Source organism: Chenopodium album, chromosome 16, assembly GCF_948465745.1.
Source record: "Chenopodium album chromosome 16, dcCheAlbu1.1, whole genome shotgun sequence".
NCBI classification, from domain to species: Eukaryota; Viridiplantae; Streptophyta; class Magnoliopsida; order Caryophyllales; family Amaranthaceae; genus Chenopodium; species Chenopodium album.
Window position 1 is genome coordinate 33,210,390 of NC_137849.1, and position 8,201 is coordinate 33,218,590.

General features: G+C 38.7%; 1 non-coding gene across 1 annotated transcript; it reads right to left on the minus strand.

The window, feature by feature from the left end:
* Window positions 1-5,899: 5,899 nt before the first annotated feature.
* Window positions 5,900-6,006, minus strand: LOC145587078 (small nucleolar RNA R71). The gene has a single exon (XR_014101121.1). It is a non-coding gene; the product is annotated as a small nucleolar RNA R71 (small nucleolar RNA).
* Window positions 6,007-8,201: the final 2,195 nt, after the last annotated feature.

The window sequence follows — 8,201 nt, forward strand, 5'->3', positions numbered from 1 at the left end:
TGATTTCATGCATGCCAATGCTCATTAAATAACCTTATTATCGTAAGATTAAATTCGTGAATATTACAACTATTTGATATGTTAACTAAAATTTTCGAGACGAATCTAACAATATCTGAGATGACTATATATGTTATTCCAACTTAGTCGTCAAATAAAATGAGAAAAGGAGTCCATTTGCGTAGATGTTTGAAAATTATAAACAATGCAAAGTAAAATAGAATGTAGACAATATATAAAGGTAGAATGGTAGGATTAGGATTTTAGAATATTAATTAAAGCGAATTTGTTTAAGCAAGATTAGAAGTTGAGAATAGTAATTATTGTAAATTTGTTATTGCAATATTAGGAATGTTGGGGAATTGTAAATAAAGCAAATTTGTCCCTTATTAAAAATAGGAAAAGTAATCACAATTTCATACACACAGGGCAATTAATGTGAGAGATGACAAATACTTAGGGTAATGGGGTGTTTAATTTTTTTTTTCTCTGAATGTTAAAATTGTTATGGGGAAAAAAAATTAAAAAAAAGGAAAATTTGTCAGGAAAAACCTTTTAGAGTGACCTTTTTGTTCAAAAAAACCTTTTAAAATTTTTTTTGCAAAGAAAAACTTGTTTTAAAATTTTTTTTGTTCAAGACAGCAAACTCCCACTTTCCGGCGTTGACTGAACATTTCCCGGCGTTGACCACGTGTTTTCCCACATGTGCGTCGCACATGACTTCTAATTTCCTAATGACACCCCATTTTTCCTAATTTCACACTCTTTTCCCTCTAATTAAACACTCCCTCTCATACTCTCTCTCTCTCTCTCTCTCTCTCCTTCTCTTTAATCTCTTTGTGAACAAGCATCATGGCCATTAATCTTCTCTGCCGTGGCTGGGACATCATCAATGACAAGCTGAAGCTGCATTCATTTCTCACCAACCCAACACAGTAAGTTTTCTTTTAAAGATTGTTTCTTTTATTTGTTTCTGTAAACATAGCATTCACAGTTTTCTCTTTTGCTCTGCCATGGGTAAGGACAAATCAAAACGTACAGCGTCAAATTCAAGGAAGCGGAAGAGAAGGAACATTAACACCAACACAAGTACTGCGTCTTTCTCTATAAAGAGCAAAAGGGGGACCAATTACACAATTATACAGAAACCGAGGTAAATTTATGTCAATTTTTTCATTTTTTTTGGAATTGTGCTAGTTTGATTTTAGAATTGTTTTTGATTGGGTATTGTTAATTAAGTAAAGTAGTTGATTAAGATGGTGTTGATTAAAATAGTAGTTCTGTTAAAACATGTTGTATGTGTTTGGTTTGTTTGATTTTGTAAAGATTATAATTAAGGTATTGCCCTATTTTTAATTGAATCAGGTTTAATGGTAGGGACAATATTTGGTTTCCTTGGTATAGATTAATGGAGGCCATAAATATTAGATTGTACTATGGGGGACACTTTGTTACAAAGAAGAAAAAAACCACATATGAAAATGGGAATAGTGATTATTATGGGGTATCACTGCATCCTAATGTTGTTGAGGTTTGTTACTTTGAGTTTACACACTGGATAAAGAAGGAGTTAGGTTATGATGAAGTTGGGGAAATCTGGTTTAGGAGAAAGGGGTGTACTTTGTTCAATGGTAGGAAACTTATAGAGAGTGATGTGGAGAATCCTGAGTTCCTGCAGGCTCTAGAAAAGGATGGGTGGTACCACTTGTACCACATCCAAAAAGAGAAGGATGAGGCAGTCAACAGAGAGTATTATGGACCAGGTGTTGGGTTCTATACAGATACTGAAATTGATAATAGAGGGAGTAGTGACATGGCAGACAGTGGGGTCTTGGGGGGTGAGTCAGCAAGCACTTCAATGGAGGCCCCACACCAAAACCCTAGATCTGAAGATAACATGCATATATCTTTGTCCTCTGATTCTAATCCATCAAACACAACCTCTTTGAACCAAGTAAACACATCCACACACCCAGAAAACACTTCTCCTCTCCAGAACACATCTCCTCTCCCACAACAAATCCCTTTCTTAAAAAACACTTGCAACATAGTTGATGGTAAAAGGGTCAAACTGGCCATTGTGTCTGCCAAGAAAAAACCTTTAAAACTTGAATCTGTAGCTGAAGGTAAGAAAAAGGTGCAAGAGGTTGAGCTGGCTAGAGGTGAAGATGAATTGGATGTTGATGGCAGATCTGAGAGTGGTGACAAGACTGATTTGAGTGATGAAGATTATGACGACAGGGATGATGATGAACTATTTCAGCAGTATGTTGACCATGAAATTTCAAAAATAGTTACTAGAAGTTTAGGTGGTGTGAGGAATGAAGTGAATGAGGAGGAGGAACAACAAGAGGAAGACATTGACTTGCAATTGCCTGAGGATGTGGAGATAAATGACAGTGATGATGAGAATCTTAGCATTGTGGGTTCAGATGATGATGAGAATCCAAATTTCCCAGTCTTCAATCCTGACACTGACTTTAGGAGAAGAATTGAATTATGTAAAGGCTTGAAGTTCCCATCCAACAACATCTTCAGAAAGGCTCTTAGACACCATGCTACTGAGAATGTTTATGACTATTATTACTTACATAATAATAGGAGTAGAGTAACAGTGTTCTGTGCTAAGAGATGCAGCTGTCCTTGGAAGAGAGCTAGGATTTTAGAGTGCAAATGCAAAGATAAGAGGAAGTGCAAGTTTAAGGTGTACTGTTGCAAGCTCAAAGATGAAGACACTTGGCAAATCAAGAAGTTAAGGTTGAAGCATATTTGTAGCCACCAAATTCATAACACAAAGATATCTTCAGACTATCTTGCAGAGAGATATCTTGAGAATTGGAGGGATGACCCCTCTATGAAGCTGAAAGCATTTATTTAAAGAGCAAGAAGAGAGATTGGGGTTGAAATTGGTTATTACCTTGCATATTATTCAAGAGCTAAGGCATTTAAAATGATTTTTGGAGATGCAAACTTGGAATATGGGAGGGTGTGGGACTATGCAGCCACAATCATTAAGTACAATCTTGGCTCAACAGCAAAAGTCAAGGTCACAGGGATTGGCAATCCACCCCCCCTTTTTCAGAGACTTTACATATGTTTACAGGCATGTAAGGAGGGCTTCATGGTGGTTGTAGACCTATTCTTGGTGTTGATGGGGCCCACTTAAGAGGCCCATATCCTGGGATACTCTTGACAGTAGTTGGGAAAGATGGAAATCAAAACATCTTTCATGTAGCTTGGGCAGTGGTTGAAACTGAAAGCTCTGAGACATGGACATGGTTTCTAACTTTGCTGAAAGAAGACCTTGGATCAGTTGCTGATGCTGTGACCTGGGTGCATGAGAAAGAAGACATGACCTACATGTCTGATAGGCAAAAGGTATCTTACTCATCTTCCTTCAATACTAGAATTAGTCAGTCTTCCTATTATGTTAGGGTATGTTAGACTAATGCCAGTGAGTTTGCAGGGCTTGTTAGATGCATTTCAAACTGCAATGCCAAATATAGAAACTAGATATTGTTGTAGACACATATGGACCAATTTTAAGGGAAAGTTTCCTGGACTCATTTACAGGGAGCACTTCCGGAAGGCTGCCAGATCTTCAACAAAGGTATTGTTTCTTTTTAAACTCACAAATGTTGAGCAATTGCAATTTAATTGAAGTGCTAAAATTATTATTTTTGGTTATTTATTTTTGTTATCATCATGGCAGCTGATATGTCTAATTTATGTAGTATTTTACCCCCGTCCCTTGGTCATTATTAGTAGTGTTTTTGGCTCTTTAGAGCCATTTTTATTACTAATATGTGTTTTCTAGTGTTTTCGTAGTTTTGGTTGAGTTTTGTAGGGAATTGCACCTTTGGAGTACTTTCCCGGGATTTTATGGAGCAACTACGAGCATTGGAGGAGCACGGCCATCTTTCGTAGCCCAAGATCGGTTAGAGTAATCAAACCGGTGAATAAGGGCTCGACTTGTGTGAAGACGAGGCATTTGGACCGAATGATTAAAGCCCCAAAGAGGATATTTGGTTTGGGCCAAGTTACGAGCCTAAACGAGGAGTCCAAGCGGCCCAAGGGTGTCTGCCCGATGGTCCGCCCGGTGGTCCGCCCGGTGGTCTGCCCGGTGGTCTGCCCGGTGGTCTGCCCGGTGGTCCGCCCGATGGTCCGCCCGATGGTCCGCCCGATGGTCCGCCCGATGGCGCGCCCGATCGGGCAAAGAAGACTTATATCGCAACAAAAAGGCGCGCCCGGTCGGGCGGTGTGGCGCCCGGTCGGGCGCGTGTCTCTGATAGATCTTTTAAGCATCGTTTAGTTTGTTTTAGTTTAGGATTCTTGCTTATTATAAATATGTTTTTGTTAAGCAAGTTGAGGATCTTCTTTTTTTTGGACACTTCGTTATTCTTCCTTTACTTTTGTAATTCTTTCTCTTAGATTTTCTCTCTCTACTTAAGCTTATTTTCTCTCTCTACACTATATACTTTGTTCTTTACTCAACTCTTTATTCTGATTACTTTGGTAACGATTTCTTTTCTCTTAATCTCAGTTATTTATTTTATTCCTTCTATCATGTTTTATTTTATTGCTTTGATTAGTTTAGATTTAATTATGTGTGAGTAGTTCTTTTTCTAGGGTTTATGGGGATCCATAATTAATATGAAGGGATAATTTGTTATTATTGATTATTGATGTTGTATGGTAATTTCTTATTGAATTGTTTAATTCTTTGCAATTAGATTATGAATCGAGCAGATGTAATTTGATTGTGAATGTTTAGCAATATTGAATTGATGAATCGAGTAGATGTTAATTTGATATTAAAGGCTATTTTCAATAGGAACTTAGATCTAGTAAATTGCGAGAGCCTGTTAGATCTATGCTGGTTAATAAATTGCGAGAGCCTGTTAATCATGTTATTTGTGCAATGTTGATTGATTGATTGTTATGTTTTATCCCGGAATATTAATTATTGGTGAACCTGTGACCCTAGGCCTTCTTATATCTGATTTTCGCCTTAAACTTAATCTTCGTAGTATAGTTTCATATTATAACAACAATTTGGTTACCTTGATAATTTAGACTATATTAATTAATTAGGAGTAGAAAGACCAGTTTCCCTGTGGATTCGACCCTACTTCCCTATCTACTTTAGTTAGAGGATTTAGGTAATACTTTTGATTAGGTGATACGACTTTAGCCTGTCAAAATTTGGCGCCGTTGCCGGGGAAACGGTTATATTTTTTATTTCTAATTGTTTTTGTAGTCTAGATTATTTTCCTTCGTCCCGGAGAACATAAGTTTTTTGGGACAGTTCTCATATCTGTTGTCTAGTTCTTTGTTTATGCCCAGGTGTTCCAGATCAGGCTACATTCCTTTCGATCCTGAGATCGAGCGCTCTTTCCATAGGCAAAAGAATTTATACAAGCAAATACTGGCGAGTTCTGGTGGTGAAATTCCTAGAGACCCTTCATCTGATTCTAGTGATCCAGACACTTCTTCAGAATCAGAATTAGAGATGGGAGAAAATCCACCTAAAAAGCTCAGCGACTATTCTCAACCATCTTTGGCGCATTTTCCCCACCTTTCTCCTACGCCAGATCTTGAGGGAGTTCAATTCGAGATCAAGCCCCAGTTCATCACGATGATAGAAAGGAAGCAATTTAGTGGAGCTAAGGGTGAAGACCCAAATCTACACATTGCTGACTACTGTCAATATTGTAACACTATAAGGCAAGCTGGGGTCACGCAAGACCAAATAAGGGAGATTCTCTTTCCTTTCTCTTTATGTGGAAAAGCTAAACTGTGGTTTAATGGTTTAAATAGAACTGCACTTGGCATTACTAATTGGGAGACTCTTGTTTTGAATTTTTATAACAAGTATTACCCTGCAGAGAAAACAGCTCTATTGAGAAGCGCAATTCAAAATTTCGCCCAAGAGCCAGATGAGTCACTATATGAAGCTTGGGAGAGATTCAAAGACCTGCAGAGAGAGTGCCCTCATCATAACTTAGCACAGTGGCAGTTGATACAAGCTTTCTACAATGGGATCGGAAATTCTTCTAGAGCAATTTTGGATTCTGCAGCTAATGGGAGGTTTATGAACCTCAATGTTGATGATGCAGGTCAGGTTATTGAAGATATGGCGATCCATAATTCCCAATATGGGAATCCTAGAGGTTTTGCAAACAAGGGAAAACACCACGTCGATTCTGTATCCTTTTTGCAATCTCAATTAACCTCTATTTGTCAGAAATTGGATAACCTTACTACTGCTAATTCTAAAATAACAAATGTTTCTGCAATTGATAATAATGCTAATGATGCTTTCTGTGAAAATTGTGGAATTGTAGGTCATTGGGAACATGAGTGTAGGAGTTCTATGGAGCAGGTCAATGCTTTTCAGTCCATCAAGCAAAATAACCCATACTCCAACACCTATAATAATCCCGGGTATCGGAACCATCCTTACCTTTCCTATAGGAGCAGTAATGTGCAAAATCCCACACCTCCACCTCCACAACAACCAGCACCACCACCTCAGCAGAAATATTACCATCCCAATGCTGGCCAGAAAAACCAACCGCAAACTCCTCCACCACCTTCTGACCCAGCTTTATCAGAAATTAGAGCGATGTTAACTAGTATGCAAAAGCATATGGAGAGTAGAGACTCACAAATTGACTCGATTGTAGCCCACAATAAAGTCATAGATACTCAAATTGCACAGTTAGCCGCTGCTCTTCAGGTTCGCCCACAAGGAGCCCTACCATCGCAACCAGTACAACCCACAGATCAGGCGTTTGCAATTACCCTCAGGAGTGGTTCACACTATGATGGGCCTCCTATGCCCAAAGAAGATGAACCTGTTTCAACAGAAATTGCTAATCCTGATTCCTTTATACCAAGGGATATTAATCCTAGCCCTGCAGGGCTAAAGGGTAGTACTAATATTTCTGATGTTATATTGCAGAGTAAAACTCCAGGGAAGGTTGTAACTCAAGACAGGAGTAATGATGTGCAACAACCAATTATCAAACTACCATTCCCAAATCGAAATTTGAAAACCAAGGTGGATAAGCAGTTTGGTAAGTTCCTTGACATGGTGAAGGATTTGCAGGTAACAGTTCCCTTTACAGAATTAATCACGCAAATACCTTCATATGCAAAATTCATGAAAGAAATATTGACTAGGAAAAGGTCTATTAGTGAGGTAGAGACTGTCGCTTTTACTGCTGAATGCAGTGCCGTACTACAAAATAAATCTCCACCCAAACTAAAAGATCCCGGTAGTTTTTCTATCCCTTGTCATATTGGCAATTTAATGATTGATAATGCATTGTGTGATTTGGGCGCTAGTGTTAGTGTCATGCCATTATCTGTGTGTTTAAAGCTAAAAATGGGTAAATTAAAGTCTACTAATATTACTCTGCAAATGGCTGATCGTTCTTCTAAATACCCCATAGGCATTCTAGAAGACGTCCCTGTTAGAGTAGGTAAATTTTATATACCTGTGGATTTTGTTGTTCTTGATATGGCTGAGGATTTGCATACCCCAATTATCTTGGGTAGACCCTTCCTTAATACTGCTGGAGCAATTATAGATGTGAAATGTGGTAAATTGACACTATCAGTAGGGGATGATAAAATTGTTTTTAATTTGAATAATACCCCTAAAAGCCCCATGCTAGAGGAGAAGTGTTATAAAATAGATGTGGTTGGTAATTGTTCTAATAAGCCCCAAGCTTTTGTTAAAGATCCCTTGGAGGCGGTATCGTGTGTTGCATCTTCTACAGGTACAACTAACCAATGGAAAGAGGAAGTGGACGCAATAGAGAAAGCCTTATACTGTGAAGGTCTTGGTTTTGAAGATGAGAAGGTGGAAATGAGTACACAAGTTGCGGAAACTAAGCCTATAGTGAGAGTTCCACCAGATCGTGTTGTAATAGCTCAACAAAGTGATAAATCGAGGCAATCAATGGTCAAAAAGGGTTCTCAATCGAACAAGAGCAAAGAACCACCAGTTCAAGCCAATGAGGATCCACCCAATAAGGTGAATTGGCGCCTTACAGGGCGTGTTAGGAAGCCGAGTCGTGGTTTAAAAATTGCTCAACCAGGTGAAGAACCACCCGACCAGGCGATAGGCCAAGGGGCTTAACTTCCTGACATGTGGTAAGAGGGTCGTGCGGGACCTAAATAAACCAGCG